At 41.3% G+C, this 17,845-nt stretch overlaps 1 long non-coding RNA gene across 1 annotated transcript in view; it reads right to left on the bottom strand.

Moving 5' to 3' along the window:
- LOC118402361 (uncharacterized) overlaps positions 1-17,845 on the bottom strand; it is a 40,135-nt gene that overhangs the window by 20,507 nt on the left and 1,783 nt on the right. The window contains exon 2 of the long non-coding RNA XR_004829473.2: positions 15,877-15,968. This is a non-coding gene — a long non-coding RNA (uncharacterized LOC118402361). The remainder of the gene's footprint in view (positions 1-15,876; positions 15,969-17,845) is intronic.

The raw sequence follows: 17,845 nt of genomic DNA, 5'->3' as shown, positions 1-17,845 counted from the left end.
TATTTTATTTGTAGCCAATGACCTTGAACCTTCTTGGATGGGCATTTCTAATGTATATTTTTTGGCAGCGCCCAAGGGGGCTTGAACTTTCTAGCTCCCTGTTGATTTTGCGGTGACGTAGTGTACCCATGAGTGACAGAACACTGAGCCAATCACGGCACAACTAGAGAAGATTACAGCTTTATTAACTCAATGTTGTTGTTTTTTTTACATTGTTTGCAAACTGATTTGTGACACGTATCAATGCCAAAATAACATGTAAAACAGGGGGGCGCTAGAGAGCGTGCTATGGAGTAGACGTGCTTTGCTAGAGCTCTGCTCCTTTTTGAAACAAATTAGAATTTATCTTAACGTCTCACGACCTATAACTTCAAACAAATATGACAAAGGGAAAAGGCACCAGAAAAGGGAGCGCTAAACAAGATAATTTGAATGAGATAGACAACGAACCAATTTCAACGTCGCCAACCCACGAGGAGTTAGCTGAAGAGGCTAGCTTCCAAGAGTTCCCCACAGAGCCTACGCAAAGTGACATACTGGCTGCCATAAACTCACTAAGCAAGAAGGTGGACACAAGGTTGGCTGATATCTCAAAGAGTATTGGGACTTTGGCCGAAACTGTGAAGGCAACTCAGAGAAGGGTGCATGAGGTTGAGCAGAAGATAGTTGAGCAGACGATAGTCGATCACGAGGCCAGGCTACAGGACATAGAGAAACAGTGCGCAACGTTCAAAAATGACAACAAAACCCTGAAAGCCTGACTGGAAATGCTCGAGTCGTATTCAAGACGCCAGAACATCCGAATATGTGGCATCCAGGAGGACACTGAGAAAGGGAAACCCACTGAATGTGTCTCGGAGCTGATACCGGCCCTGCTGGGGAGTGAACATTTCAAAACGGCCATCCTGATCGACCGCGCACACAGATCTCAGGCAACGAAGCCGGCCAAGGGCGGGCCACCAAGGCCATTCATTGTACGGCTGCACTATCCCCAGACCAGGGATCTCATCCTCAAGCTGGCTAGTCAAAAGTTCCCCCTTAACTTCAACAGAGCCAGGGTGTCTTTCTACCCAGATCTTACCTTGGAGGTGAGGAACCAACGGAAAGAGTATGATGAGGTACGCAACAAATGCAGGGCGGCCAACATCCGATATGGATTCCTCTTCCCAGCCCGGTTTAAGGTGACAGTCGAAGGATCAACAGGTACGTTTGACAACCCAAAAGAGGCCGATCTGTTCTTGACAAGCAAGGTCCCTGGCTGAGGATACAGAAAGCGGTCCCTGGCTGAGGATACAGAACGGCTGTGTCAGCTAAATGACCAAATATAGGCCAGGAATGGGTTTGGGATTTCAGCGGACTATGTCTTTTCGATTAGAAGATCAGAATTTGGGACTTATGATTGGTGAGATGTTGTGGCTATTATAGCATTGTTTGGCACATCATGTTTTAGCGCCACTCACCCCTAAACGTGAGAGTTAAGTGTTATTTAATATTAGCGTACATGCGGAGCATCTATAGACGACGAGTTAGTTCAAGCTGTATGTCTAGACACCCTAAGGTTTGTGTGTTAGCCAAGGAGTGCTTCGTTTGGGGAAGTCACTCAGTAAAGGGACGGGAGGGGGGATGGGGGATGTGTTTTATGTTCACGTTTATTATTAGTACAGGTGGCACGACAAGCTCCCGCACGGCGGGACGTTTTTCTTCTGAGTTTTGTATGACAGCAACAATTTGCTCTAAAATAAGAAATGCCACATAGTGACAGAGCACAGAGTAGACCAGGTGGAATAAAGATAGTCAGCTGGAACTGTAATGGCTTAGGGCATGTGGTGAAACGAGCTAAGGTTTTTTCTCATCTTAAATCACTGGGTGCTGACATAGTGCTTCTTCAAGAAACTCATTAAACGCTCCGCCAAGCTACGAGTCGGCTGGATCGATCAGATATACCAGTCTAACTTTGATGCAAAAGCGAGAGGGGTAGCAATCCTGATAAGGAAAAACATTCCGTTTGTTTACTCATCCTCGATTTCAGATCCTAATGGTCGGTATATTATTGTGGCTGGTACACTGAATTCGAAACCAGTAACCTTGGCCAATTTATATGGACCCAACTTCGATGATCCATTATTTTTTCAAAGGGTATTTAAGGACATACCAAATATCTCGGATACAAGTGTTATTGTTGGAGGGGACTTTAACTGTACGTTAGATCCTCTTTTAGATAAACAGCTATCAAGGTCACTTCCACAATCAAATGCCAGTGTCTGTCTAAATACATTGATGACAAACCTTAACATTGTCGATATTTGGAGACTGACGTACCCAACAGACAGGGATTACTCTTTCTTTTCATCAGTTCATAAATCATATTCCAGAATTGACTATTTTTTGTTGGACTCCAAACTAATTTCAGCAGCTGAGTCGGTTACCTATCACCCTATTCTAATTACGGACCACTCTCCTGTGTCCATGGTGCTGAAACTCCACAATATGTCGAGAGGTCGGCGACCGTGGCGCTTAGTCGCATACCTGCTGAAAGATGAGGCTTTTTGTCAGTATTTGAAGGAGCAGATTGCCTTTTTCCTTGGAACTAACGACACTGGGGATGTTGACAACTCCACCCTTTGGGAATCTCTAAAGGCTGTGATTAGAGGTTACATTATTTCTTATACATCAGAGAGGAAGAAACGCGCCAATACTAGGCTGAGAGAAATTGAAAGAGAGTTAGGGGAACAGGAGAACGTTTTTAGGACGAATTCCTCGTATACAGTCCTTGAGAAGATCACAAAGTTAAAATATGAATACAACAATGCTACAATGCTAGAACGCAACAAAGTTATTTTGAACTGGGTGACAAACCACATAAATTATTAGCAAGACAGCTAAGGCATGTACAGGCATCTAGAGCTATTCCCAAAATAAAACACAAGAAGGGTAAAATAGTAACAGATCCGCAGGATATTAATAAATGCTTTGCACAGTTTTACTCAGAGCTATACCAATCAAAATGCGATGCTACTGATCCACAAGCTATGGAACGCTTTCTCGCTGAATGTGAACTTCCTAAACTAGACAGGGCAGCTTCTGCACTCGATGCAGGGATAACTTTGGAGGAAATTAACACAGCAATAGCATAATTTCCAAACAGCAAGGCCCCTGGGCCCGATGGATATGTAATAGACTGCAGTACTTCTTATAGAATTCTATCTCCACTTATGCTGCGAATGTTTAAACAATCCAAAGAAAATGCCAAACTCCCGCAAACACTGTATGAGGCTACAAATAGCACTGATCTTGAAAAAAGATAGAGATTCCATGGAGATGTCGTCTTATCGCCCCGTGTCGTTACTCCCCATAGAAAACAAGGTGTTGACAAAGATATTGGCAAACCGATTGAAAACATATATTTCTGACATCATACACCCTGACCAGACAGGTTTTTATCCCGGGCCGACATATATACTACAATTTGAGACTTCTTTTCAACGTAATGTATCACGATCATAAGGTTGAGGCCGTGGTAATAGCTCTTGATGCAGAGAAGGCGTTTGATCGGATTGAGTGGAAGTATATGATGTCGGTTCTGGAGCACTTCGGGTTCGGAAAGCAATTTATTAATTGGATAAGAATGATTTATGCACACCCAATGGCGTCCGTGGTAACCAATCAAGAAATGTTGCAGTCATTCCGCTTGTTCAAGGGGTGCCGACAGGGGTGCCCTCATTCGCCTGCTCTCTTCGCTATAGCCATGGAACCCCTTGCTACTTGCATTCGGGCATGTGCCGATATAGCTTCTGTTAAAATAAAGGACACACAGCACAAAATTTCCCTATATGCAGACGATGTTCTTTTGTTTTTGTCCAAGCCTAAAACTTCTATTCCACCCTTACTTAACTTGATAAACACATTTGGCTCCTTCTCTGGCTACAAGATAAACTGGCAAAAAAGTGAGTTGATGCCAATATCACGGCCTGTGGATATGCAATTTCTGCAATCACAAGCCTTGGCATTGTAGTGACAAGACAACTTGATCAGCTATTGAAAGCGAATTGGGACATGAAAATATATCAGCTTAAACAAAATATAGATTTTTGGAAAACTCTGCCTATCTCCTTGGTTGGTCGTATAAACGCTATTAAAATGGTTGTCCTACCCAGGTTTCTTTACCTCTTCCAATGTCTACCCAACTTCATACCACAAAGCTATTTTAAGCAACTGGATTCAATAGTAACTCCATTTTTATGGGATAACAAGGCAGCCAGAATGTCAAAGAAGCATTTATGCAAGTACAAAATAGAGGGGGGCTTTGGCCTTCCTCACTTTAAACTGTATTATTGGGCTGCTAATCTGAACATTGTGTCTTTCTGGAGGGAAAGTTTTACCTGCGATGAGACAGAAGGATATGCCTGCATGGCTTGGGATTGAGCAGGCCTCCTGTCAACGTTCCTCACTCCCTGCACTTGTTAATAGCCCATCATATGTGAAAAAATCCACTTATGACTCTAACCCAGTCATTTGTCATACGCTTAGGATCTGGAAACAGATGAGGTATTTTCTTAACATACCCACTGTATACATAATATAATAACATAACATAATATACATTGACAGCCCGATTTGCCTGAATCATGCTTTCCACCCCGCATTGGATGATGTGGTGTTTTCACAGTGGAGGGAGAAGGGGCTCACAACAATTGGTCATCTATACATAGATGGTCAGTTAGCTTCATTTCAACAATTACAGGGAAAGTTCAACATGCCAACAACACATTTTTTCAGATACCTCCAAATCAGGAATTTCGTAAGGACACATATCCCACAGTATGGCATGAAGCCAAATAGTCCTACATTAGATAGCTTGATCCTTGTCAAACCCCATTCAAAAGGGTCGGTCTCTAGACTGTATGACGTGCTACAGGCCCACATAGAGGTATCCACAGACACCATTAAAAGGGCTTGGGAACAAGAACTTGGGTCAGAAATCTCAGATGAGGACTGGGTGGAAGCTCTCAGGAATATAAACCACCGTTCAGTGAATGCCAGACACAACCTTGTACAGTTTAAGGTGATGCACAGGTTACATTACTCAAAAGTAAAACTGCATAAAATATTCCCGGACACCTCACCACTGTGTGAGAGGTGCAAGCAGGATGAGGGGACGTTGACCCACGTATTCTGGACATGTCCTAAGTTACATGTTTACTGGGCTCTCATTTTTGATTACTTATCTAGAGCCTTTGATAGAGTTCTAGCCCCAGACCCATTGACCGCTCTGTTTGGTACAGTTGATGGGAATAACCACGAAGGGAAAGCTGTCTCTCTTTGTACTCTATTAGCCAAAAGGCTCATATTGCAATTTTGGAAACTGGAGACTGTACCTACCTTTGAAATGTGGTAACGGGATTTAGGGAGGCAGTGTAGCCTAGTGGTTAGAGCGTTGGACTAGTAACCGGAGGGTTGCGAGTTCAAACCCCCGAGCTGACAAGGTACAAATCTGTCGTTCTGCCCCTGAACAGGCAGTTAACCCACTGTTCCCAGGCTGTCATTGAAAATAAGAATATGTTCTTAACTTACTTGCCTGGTTAAATAAAGGTAAAAAAAATAATAATAATAATAATAATAATAATTTAAAAAAATGTAATACATATGGAAAAGATTCGATACAATACCTCCAATAGAAGTCCAATGTTTTACGAAATATGGCAGCCGATACTGGATAAATGGTCTAGTCCCGCTTCATAACTGGGTTGACGATCTGCTGCTACTCTGTGCTGTACTCCACTCAATATCTATTTTTGGCTTAACTACACTGCTTGTAATGACTATATGCTGTCTTCTTATACATGTACCACCTAATAGGATTTAGTTTTATTTTGTGTATGTGTGAGTTAAGTTTTGTTTTGTCCTCTAAATTGGCCATCTCATTCAACAGTACAATGAATGTCATTGTTAGTATTGCTGTCTTTTTTATTATTATTTTTTTATTGTAAAATAATAAACATATTATATCAAATAAAATAAATAAAAACAAAAACATGTAAAACAGGCAACAATCATTGTAAAAATATATATTTTAAAAAGACACACCTGCCCTGAATGACGTGTCACCACTGCATTTCTGTATGGACCTCGCTTTGTGCATGGGGACATTGTCATGATGAAAAAGAAAAGTTCCTTCCCCAAACTGTTGCCACAAAGTTGGAATTACAGAATCACCTAGAATGTCATTGTATGCTATAGCGTTAAGATTTCCCTTCACTGGAACTAAGGGGCCTAGCCAGAACCATGAAAACAGCCCCAGACCCTTATTCCTCCTCCACCAAACATTAGTTGGCACTATGCATTGGGGCAGGTAGCGTTCTCCTGGCATCCACCAAATCCAGATTTATCGGTCGGACTGCCAGATGGTGAAGCGTGATTCATCACTCCAGAGAACATTTCCACTGCTCCAGTCCAATGGCGGAAAGCTTTACACCACTCCAGCAAACGCTTGGCATTGCGCATGATGATCTTAGGCTTGTATGCGCCTGCTTGGCCATGGAAACCCATTTCATGAAGCTCCGGACAAACATTTATTGTGCTAATGCTGCTTCCAGAGGCAGTTTGGAACTCAGTAGTGAGTTTTGCAACTGAGGACAGACGATTTTTACGCGTTACACGCTCCAGCACTCAGCGGTCCCTTTCTGTGAGCTTGTGTAGCCTACCACTTTGCGGCTGAGCCGTTGTTGCTCCTAGACATTTCCACTTCACAATACCAGCACTTACAGTTGACCGGGGCAGCTCTTGCAGGACAGATCTTTTGTACTGTTTACCCCTTTTTCTCCCCAATTTCGTGATATCCAATTGGTAGTTAGTCTTGTCCCATCGCTGACACTCCCGCATGGACTAGGGAGAGGCGAAGGTTGAGAGCCATGCATCCTCCGAAACATGACCCTGCCAAGCTGCACTGCTTCTTCACACACTCCTAGCTTAACCCGGTAGCCAGCCGCACCAATGTGTCGGAGGAAACACCATACAACTGGCGACCGAAGTCAGTGTGTACAGCCTGGGATCAAACCCGGGTCTGTAGTGATGCCTCTAGCACTGTGCTGCAGGGCCTTAGACCGCAGCGCCATCTGGGAGACGGCAAGACAGAAATTTGACCAACTGACTTGTTGGAAAGGTGGCATCCTATGACAGTGCCACATTGAAAGTCACTGAGCTCTTCAATAAGGCCATTCTGCTGACAATGTTTGTCTATGGAGATTGCGTGTGTGCTCGATTTCATACACATGTCAGCAACGGGTGTGGCTGGACCACATACTTTTGTGTGTATATATAGTGTATTTGTGGTTAGTTGTCGCTTATTAATCATTCTAAGTATTTCATATTTGTTGTTGTCCACTTAAAGGATTGCTGTAGATCCGGGGTATTCAACTCTTACCCTACGAGATCCCGAGCCTGCTGTTTTTTTTGTTCTACCTGATAATTAATTGCATCTACCTGGTGTCCCAAGTCTAAATCAGACCCTGATGAGAGGGGAGCAATGAAAAAGAGTTTGAGGGCTGTAGATGGTGAGTTATTATTTTTCCTATTGCCATTATGTCTCTTTTTTTTCCACCTTATGTTTCTAACCTGAGATTTTAGAGTATTCTGAATAAGTTAAGTTTATATGTTTACCAATACTGATACGTGCTACGTTTGGGTCCCTGTCTTGTGCCCCTTTCTAAACCAATTTCATGAGATAATGTATTATTTTCGCTTTAGGGCATTTATATAATGTTTTTATGACATGTATTGTTTCAGCTGGAAAGTTGAAAGCTTACAATGTCTTGAATAGAAAAGGGCATCAAGACGGCCGAACGCCTTTTCGGCATCAACTGCCCTTATTGATAAATCTATATCTTGTTTTTGTTGCGTATTGTATTAAACTGAAATATGTTCTTGTATTTGCTTGTAAGCGTTTCTTTTTAATAAACCCTTTTTGATTGATACAGTATGTTTCAAGTCTGGTAAGACTTGCCATTCTATTGCTTATAAGCTTAGTTATTGTTTAATTGTAAACTCATGGGTCTATAATCAGTAGGGGACTCTCCAGATTTTCCAGATTAACTGAAATAACTGTTATATAGATAGATATAACTGAAATAACTGTTTGATACATGGAACTAGGAAGTACTGAATTGAGCAATGTGTTGGCATTTGTTCAAATTTTTTTCTCAAAATGTTGAATAGAATTCTATGGGAAAGCAAACCATTTCTGCTGCTTTTATCGGCGCAAATGTTTTAACAGTAAATATTTATTTCTGGGTGATCTCTTTTACCAACACATTATTTTTGTCTGCTGATAATTGCTTCAGGGTTGTTGAGTCTAAGAAGGCTATAGTATCTGTCCAACTGTTGTTTTATTCTGATTTCTATACATTTTCATAGAAGCCGTTAAAATTGTAATTTATCATGTTGTTATTTGTAATTACTCCATTTGTATCTTTATCTTTAAAAACTATAACTGGTTTAATTGTATTCGTTTTGTGAGAGCTACAAGATATTTGTCAAGTTTATTTGCCATTGAGTTTAACCTGTAATTGTTGCCTCTCTTCAAAAGTAAAATATACTATTCCAAGTTCAGCCATTTTATTTTCTTCTTTACCTTGTAAAGATGTTTTATGGGCTTTTTATAAGATAGTGATTTATTTTCCTTTCATTTTCATTTCTAAATCAGATGTAGCTTTTGCTGAGTATGAGATTATCATTCCCTTAATGTGTGCCTTAAAGGCCTCCCAGATTATATCACGGTCGGATTTTCTCTATCCTCTATGACTACATTTGTAATGGTAAAGGTTTCGATTTTTTCGTACATTTCGGGTCCTGAAGATGCGCTCTGTTCATTCTCCAAATTGTATTTTCTATTGGTGCAATTAAGCATGATACTGGACAATAATCCGATATCACTTTATTATGAATCCAGTAAATTAAGTTACTTTTTTGGAAATGACAATGTAGTCAATTATTGAATAGCTTTTCTTACTTTGAGGAAAAAAAGGAATAGTCTTTTGTAGTTGGGAGTAATAATATTCAGGTGTCCACAGCTGGTATGTGGCCTGAGGAGACATTTAACAAAAACACACAAAAAACATAAAGCAAAGTATGTGTTTATACTTGAGGCGCTATGCCTTTTTTGTGCTTTTAATCTCCATCTCCTCTCTCAATGTACCCCTCAAAAACAGTGGATTATGTCATTATACATACATTGGACAAAGATTGCCACTCGAGTACAGCGGTGGGTTTATATTACCTTAGAAATTAAATTAAAGTATAGTGGAAGAAGATCTACTTGGGGAGAGTGACAAATGGGATGAGTGGAGGCCAATCACCCTGTAGCGGCTGTCTTCCGACGACAACGACGAGGAGTAGTAAGTAAGGACCGGAGGACCAATGCGCAGCGTGGTAAGTGTCCATATTTAATAGAACAAACTGAACACGACAAAATACAAAAATAACAACGTGAAATAACAAACCAAAACAGTTCCATGTGGAACACACAGACACACAAAATAAACACCCATGAAGCACAAGTGGGAAAAGGCTACCTAAGTATGATTCTCAATCAGAGACAATGACACCTGCCTCTGATTGAGAACCATACCAAGCCAAACGCAAAACAACAAAGACATAACAAATGAACTAAGGTCAGAACGTGACAGTACCACCCCCTCAAGGTGCGGACTCCGGCCGCAAAACCTGAACCTATAGGGGAGGGTCTGGGTGGGTGTCTGTCCGCGGTGGCGGAGGACGTGGACTGGGGACCCTAGCAATGGGTCCGGAATGGACAGGAGATTCCGGCAGCACCGGACAGGCGGGAGACTCCGGCAGCGCCGGAGTGAAGGACGACTCCGGCAGTGCCGGAGTAAAGGATGACTCCGGCGGCGACGGACAGCGACGGCGGCTCCTGGCTGACGGATGGCTCAGGCGGCTCCTGGCTGACGGACGGCTCCGGGCAGGAGGAAGAGTCCGACGGCGCTGGACAGGCGGGAGTACCTGTAGGGAGGAGACGGAGAGACAGCCTGGTGCGGGGAGCTGCCACCAGAGGGCTGGTGGGTGGAGATGGCACCGGATAGACCGGACCGTGAAGGCGCACTGGAGGTCTCGAGCACCGAGAAGGCCCAACCCTACCTAGCTGAATACATTTTTGAGGCTGCCTCTCGGGCTTCTAGCCGCGCTGCCGTGCTGCCTCCTCATACCACCGCCTCTAGCTCAGCCTTGGGGCGGCGATATTCTCCAGCCTGTGCCCAGGGTCCCTTGCCGTCCAGAATCTCCTCCCATGTCCAGGAGTCCTGAGATCGCTGCTGCTGCCCGTTACCACGCTGCTTGGTCCTTTGGTGGTGGGTGTTTCTGTAACGGCTGTCTTCCTCCTCCTCCAACGAGGAGGAGTAGTAAGGATCGGAGGACCAATGCGCAGCGTGGTAAGTGTCCATATTTAATAGAACAAACTGAACACGACAAAATACAAAAATAACAACGTGAAATAACAAACCAAAACAGTTCCATGTGGAACACACAGACACACAAAATAAACACCCATGAAGCACAAGTGGGAAAAGGCTACCTATGTATGATTCTCAATCAGAGACAACTAACGACACCTGCCTCTGACTGAGAACCATACCAGGCCAAACGCAAAACACAACATAGACAAACCCACCTGACTCACGCCCTGACCATACTAAAACAAAGACATAACAAAGGAACTAAGCTCAGAACGTGACAGACCCCATCCCAATCCCCCGGCTAAAGCCCCTCTCCATTCTCACCATGTCACAAAAACATTTCATAAAATTACATTGTAGTTTAATTAAGTCCTTCCTCTCTCCCAAATCAAATCTATCCTTCTCCACCACCCCTTCCCAGTTCTCCCCCATCCTCTGCGTTCCCTACCATACCCATGTTTTTTTCCTCCAGTAACTGTCTAATCGGAATGAATTGTTTACATTTTTTCCTCAGCTTAAGCAGACAGATCCTAGATGAATCAAATTGACTGGTCATGGATTTTAATCTCTTTTCCTTCCTGTGCCTTCAGAATATTGACTTTGGTCTGATCGTTCCACATCTTAAAGATTACCATGCAAGGGGTATTTAGCTTTCTTCTGTTTCACACTGATCTGATGGAATCTCTCCAGGTCCTTCGGTGATACATCCCTGCCAAGCTCCTCCGATAGCAGCTTGATCGCGTAACTGGAAAGGTCTCCTTTTGCCTCATCTTCCGGTAGGTAGAATATATATATATTTTTTTGTATTCTCATTCTGTTTTCTTGCTGGTCCAATTCATCATCTAAAGTTTGCATTTTGTTGTCCTCTTCGTCCACATGCCGGCCCTGTATATGCATATCTGACATGATAGACTCTACTTTCCTTTCGAACAAATCAAAATGTTTAGTTTGTAACTGTTTGTTTGTTTGTTTCTTTTGGTGAACATTGAGAGCATTTTAGCTATGTTTTCCTGAATATCCTTTAGCTGTTCGTTCCTTTCATTTGCATCTCAAAGTAGTTTTTTTGTCTTTTCCTCTAAGGGAAGCCATGGTTTGTTGGATTCGAGGCGCATCGTCGCTTTTCCCACAGATTGGTTCACTCTTGAATTGAATGTTAATTTCACTTCCATAAGCTGCCTCCAATGTCGTTATAGAGAATTTGGCAGTACATCCAACCGGCCTCACAACCACAAACCACGTGTATGGCGTCATGTGGGTGAGCGGTTTTCTGATGTGAACAGAGTGCCGCATGGTAGCGGTGGGATTACGCTATGGGCAGGCATAAACTATGGACAAGTCCCACTCATATTCTGAAATTCCATTTATGTCCCAGTCAATTCAGAAAGTAAACAAAGGAGCAATTCCTACTTTTCTGGTATTGAAAATAATTGAATTAGAATTAGAATATTTGTGTACTTCCTGAATCCAGTTTGTTGTTGTATATTTAGTAACAAAATATAGTTCAGCTGTAAAAATGCCATTAAAAGTTGTTTCCACTAAGATTACAGGAATTATTATTGTTATTATAATTTTTTACCATTTTGTGCCGTAAGAGCATCTAAAGTTGAAATGCAATTGCAAGGGAGGCATGCCAAGTTCATTTGCAGGATGGGCCAAAAAGTACCCAAGTGCATTATTCTAAAATGGATTAAATATTTTGTTCCCCTCATCAATCTACACACAATACCACATAATGACAAAGAGAAAACAGTTTTTTAGACATTTTTGCAAATGTATTCCAAATTAAAACTGAAATACCTTATTTACATATGTTTTCGGACCCTTTGCTTTGAGACTCGAAATTGAGCTCAGGTGCATCCTGTTTCCATTGATCATCCATTGATTGGAGTCCACCTGGGGTGAATGTAATTGATTGGACATGATTTGTTAAAGGCACACACCTGTCTATATATATTTATATATATATATAAATATATATATAAAAATTTGAAGGAATTTTCTGTAGAGCGCCAAGACAGGATTGTGTCGAGGCACAGCTCTGGGGAAGGGTACCAAAACATTTCTGCAGCATTGAAAGTCTCCAAGAACACAGTGGTCTCCTCCATTCTTTAATGGAAGTAGTTTGGAACCAGAGCATTCAGGATCTCAGTCTGGGGGCGAAGGGTCACCTTCCAACAGGGCAACAGCCCTAAGCACACATCCAAGACAACGCAGGAGTGGCTTCAGGACAATGTCCTTGAGTGACCCAGCCAGAGCCTGGGCTTGAACCCGATCGAACGTCTCTGGAGAGGCAGTGACGCTCCCCATCCAACCTGACAGCGCTTGAGAGGATCTCCAGAGAAGGGGAGAAACTCCCTAAATACAGGTGTACCAAGCTTGTAGCGTCATACCCAAGAAGAGTCTGTAATCGCTGCCAAAGGTGCTTCAACAAAGTGCTGAATAAAGTGTCTGAAAACTTGTTTTTCCTTTTTTATAAATTTGCAAAAATTTCTAAACCTGTTTTCTCTTTGTCATGACGGGGTATTGTGTGTAGATTGATTAAAATTATTTTTTCCCCTCATCAATCTTAGAATAAGGTTGTAACATAACAAAATGTGGAAAAAGTCAAGAGGTCTGAATACTTTCCAGAAAGCACTGTCGCAATACACGAATACATTATTATATTACTGTATGACTGTGAAATCTACCACAAAATGAATAGCAATGGCTGATGGTGTCATTTCAGGTTTTCACAAGTTGAATCACATTATTTCATTTATGGGAAATCATATGATATCACACATGAAGTTTCACATATGAAATAATTTAAAAACGTATTTTTGGAGCACACTTCTGAAGTGTGCCAAAAACACATGATTTCACTTGTGCAAAATGTGGAAATGTCACGTGAAATCATGTGGTTTTTCCATCAGGGAAGACCTGATAATTGGTCTTTGTTTAAGTAAGTATTTACCACAAGCTGTGTGTGTGTGTGGGCTTGTTCTTTCCCGTGTTCAATTTACACCAAAGGGTACATCGAGTCTCGGAACGATGCCGCTAAGATGATTACACCGCATGATATTTCAACTACTGAAGATAACAGCGAGTACGACAGACCTACAGATTAGGCATCACATCCTAAAATAGACTTCTTAGTTGCCATGGTCACCTAAACCTCTTTACCTTTTGTTAAGTCTGTAGGCTTGAGAACAGCTGGAGATGTTCCAGCTTCAAATGCCTTAATTAAGATATTACAGGGTAGCGTTTTATTTTAGTCTAATTTCAGCTGGTGTTTGTCTGTTATTTACTAAGCAATAATGTAGTAACAATGAGTACTTGCTGTTAGTTGCTTTTAAACACAGTTAACTACAGGTATGAAATGGTAAGTCATATTGTTTATTCTTTACATCATTATGTAAATAAATACCCCTTTCACAAGGTTATACCATTACCTTCACCTCCTCAGTTTTACCACATCATTGGGCTTAGATTAGCCTACTCCGGAATCACAATATAGATTAGAATGCAAATAAAATTGACAACCCAGAGAGTGCTTTTCCAAATGTTTCATAACTCACGGCTAGAATTGCATCACTGCCATACGTTGCACGCAGCTTCTTGCCAAAGGCTTTGAATGGAAACATATATTAAATCTGTTTTAAAGAATGCGGAAACATGTTTGGAGTCCCATTCGACTGTTTAAAAAGAAAAGAAGATTTGACCAAAAATGAAACCTCTGCGATACTAGAGTGAGGTCAATAGATGAAACATATTTTGACGTGCCCTTGAGCAAGACTTTAACCCTCATTGCTCCTCTAATTTGCTCTGGATAAGAGTGTCTGCTAAATGACTAAAATGTTAGTGGCTTTAACTAGACAGCATAAATCTATGATAAAACACAATTGTATTGTATCTTTGTTTGGGGTTGGCCTGGTTATTTTAAAAATGTGTTTAGCCCAATAGGAAAACATTTACATATTTGTACTATCTGCTTATCTGAATAGATTGATTCTAGTACTTTGCAATAATTTACATTTAGCATGATTGTATTCTTGTTTCTATTATTCTGTCATAATGCGTAATAATGTATGTTGTCCAAATGAAAATGTAATAGAGCTTTCATCACTAATAAATTTAACACATTTCAAAATGATAACGACGTTCGATGAATGTGATCTAATAACATGAAATAGTCCACAGTTGTTGCTGTTGTCTTACATACATTTGAAAATCTTTGCATCTAGAGGACGTGTGGTTAGAGAGAGAGAACATTGCTATATGATCGTAACATTGATTAGTTATGGCCTTTTTCAAAGACAAGTCTTGGTTCGTCCACCTCAACGAGGCCAATAGGATGAACATCAGAGAACAGCTAGCCCAGCTGATAGGTTCAATTATTGTTTCATTAAATGATACAAGTATCAAACTTGGTACACTAATACTATATACTTTCTAATACTAAATACCTGCAGATAATATAGATATTAATTCTGATTATAAAGTACTGTTAAGACCTTAATCGGGGTCATATTGAGTTCATTTCGACCATAGTCCAGCGGATCAAATTTCAGCATCCTCCTAATGATTTCTAAATATTGTGTCATCTGTGGATTAGAATGATGTGTATAACATGTAGCAAAACATGGCTTCATAATAAATAATGGTAGCCTTAGTATGTGTCCCACACACCCCATTAAAGAAGTTATATTGAAATGGCTTCATGTCCCGTTGTTCCATTTTCACATTTTTAACTACAGGGAAGTAAGCACAGGGAAGGTTTCTTGTCACAGTTCTTGAAATTGACAACACACAGAATATTATATTTTATGTCATTGTAATTAGTAGACTTTATGGAACACCCATTTGACAGTTTTAGGTGTTTAAATGAACAAAAATATAGAAAATTAGGATGAAAGTATGTTCAAGAATCAGGACAGTTGGTAGATTTTTGGGCACTTCACCGGTTTTCTACTAATATCTAAAGGATACATAGATATGACATACTTGGGCCATTGTATTGTGTTCTCCAGACACCCTCAAACATTTTAAGCCATCATTGGTCTGTGTACCAACTATTTATGGAGATACGACCATATGAATCTTGTCCAATATGGAACTGGTTGGTGGTCATTTTGGAAACCGATGTGTAATCAGCGATGTAGTGCTGCCAGAGCTTAATGAAGGATTCATTAGTATTCTGCAGAACAGCCTGAATATAATAGCATACTCTAAAGTTACTGTAAGACCAAAAAAACACCATGTAATTTCTAATAAGTATTTAAGGATGATTGTGCTGAATGGTCATGATTTCTTCTCATGACGCAGCCAAAACTAAACAGTGTGTGCCATAGGCTGAATGTGCTCTGGTGGAAACAATACAGGCAGGCTAGTCTGTAGCGTGTTCACATCAGCTGCTCAAAGTGCATTTACTCACATCCCTCAAGAAGATCTGAATGCATATTCGGATGAGACTGAATGAGATCAAATGTTTATGGTTGGCATTCAGATGCAGCTTGGACGTTTCGCCTGTAAAAACGAGAATAATTATCATTCACGACTGGCAGAGATGATGGCCTATTTTGAAGTTAGTTAGGCCTTTATATGGTGGAAACGTTGGCTGAGAAATGATGACCTCATATTTTTTGGCCCACTACACCACTGACTATAGTAAGTTACATCTAGAATGGCACTAAAGCTAGACATCTTTGTTTAGACGTTTATTTACTTTTTGTAAAGGCTGAAAGGCCTCATCATCAAAGCATTTCTAATGGACATAATATTTGGGTCTTATCCGCTGGACTAAATCTTGTGACTTGAAACACCCTGGCCAACAATAAATGTGTGATCACGTCAACTACTGTGCATGTAGTGATTACTAATGATTGAACCGGTGATCCTGCATCTGATAGACTCGAGTATTGGGTGAGATGAACAGATGTGAAACGGCTAGCTAGTTAGTGGTGGTGCGCGCCAAACAGCGTTTCAATCGTTGACGTCACTTGCTCTGAGACCTTGAAGTAGTGGTTCCCCTTGCTCGGCTTTTGTGGAGCGATGGGTAACGATGCTTCGTGGGTGACTGTTGTTGATGTGTGCAGAGGGTCCCTGGTTCACGCCCGGGTATGGGTGAGGGGACGGTCTATAGTTATACTGTTACAGATGCAGTTGGCCTATATTGACTAGAGCCTACAGCCATCATTGAGAGCTGTAGAACAGAACCCAATGCAATTAGCCAAGTATGAGACTGTTGATGTTGCCAAATGTTTTGGATCCTATCTGAAACTCTCACTCACTCACACCCACACACACAATGTTACTTGATTTCAAGTATACATCGTAGCCTACTAAACAGGGAATTCTAGAAAACCCTATGGGAGAGTTAACTAGGCAAAATAGGCCGATGTTGTATATCTCCTTTAAGTGTTCCTGAAACTTGTATTTTCTGGGTAAGACCAAACGTGAAATTCAGAAGGATTTGTGAGCATAAGAGCTCCATTTGCAAACATAATGAAAAATCACCTGTTGCCAGGCATTTCAAAAGCCTGAATTATGAACTAAGTGCCTTATGGTCATTGAAGGGTGAAGGTGAGACATAGGGGAGGAGATGGGGATAAATTACTTCTCCAAAAGAGAGATGTATTGGATAGGCTGCTTGGGCACTCTTGCCCCAGCAGGTCTCGGTGAGGACTGTTTTTGTCGTCATTTTTTTGTAGGCTATAAATACCCCACTGACATTTAGGCTTTATTTTGTGTTTGCGTATAGATTTTGTATGTATTTGATTTTCTTGCCCCTCCCCCAGCTCCCTCTGCTGGGATCTTTTGATTGGGCCATTACTGACTTTGTGAATCTGTAAGTATGCCCACCTGTGTGTGGCCTGTATTATTGTTGTAACATTGATTGCCATTGCGTCTTATGCATGCTGAAGAAGGGCTCATTCCCCAAACGTTAGTGCAGAAATATAACTGTTAATTTAAGTTTATTCACCGGAGTGCTGTCCTATTTTAGATACTTTTGTATGTGTATGTGAAAACCCCTTCAAATATGTGGATTCAGCTATTTCAGCCACACCCGTTGCTGACAGGTGTATAAAATTGAGCACACAGCCATGCTTTCTCCACAGACAAACATTGGCAGTAGAATGGCCTTACTGATGAGCTCAGTGACTTTCAATGTAGCACCGTCACAGCTTACCACCTTTCAAACAAGTCAATTCATAAAATGTCTTCCCTGCTAGAGCTGCCCCGGTCAACTGTGTGCTGTTATTGTGAAGTAGAAACGTCTAGGAGCAACAATGGCTCAGCTACGAAGTGGCAGGCTACACAAGTTCACAGAACAGGACCGACGAGTGCTGAAGCGCGTAGTGCGTAAAAATCATCTGTCTTCGTTTGCAACACTCGCTACCAAG

Source organism: Oncorhynchus keta, chromosome 23 (assembly GCF_023373465.1).
Source record: "Oncorhynchus keta strain PuntledgeMale-10-30-2019 chromosome 23, Oket_V2, whole genome shotgun sequence".
Classification (NCBI taxonomy): domain Eukaryota; kingdom Metazoa; phylum Chordata; class Actinopteri; order Salmoniformes; family Salmonidae; genus Oncorhynchus; species Oncorhynchus keta.
Note: the sequence above shows the minus strand (reverse complement) of the source record. Positions and strands in the feature narration are given on the sequence as shown.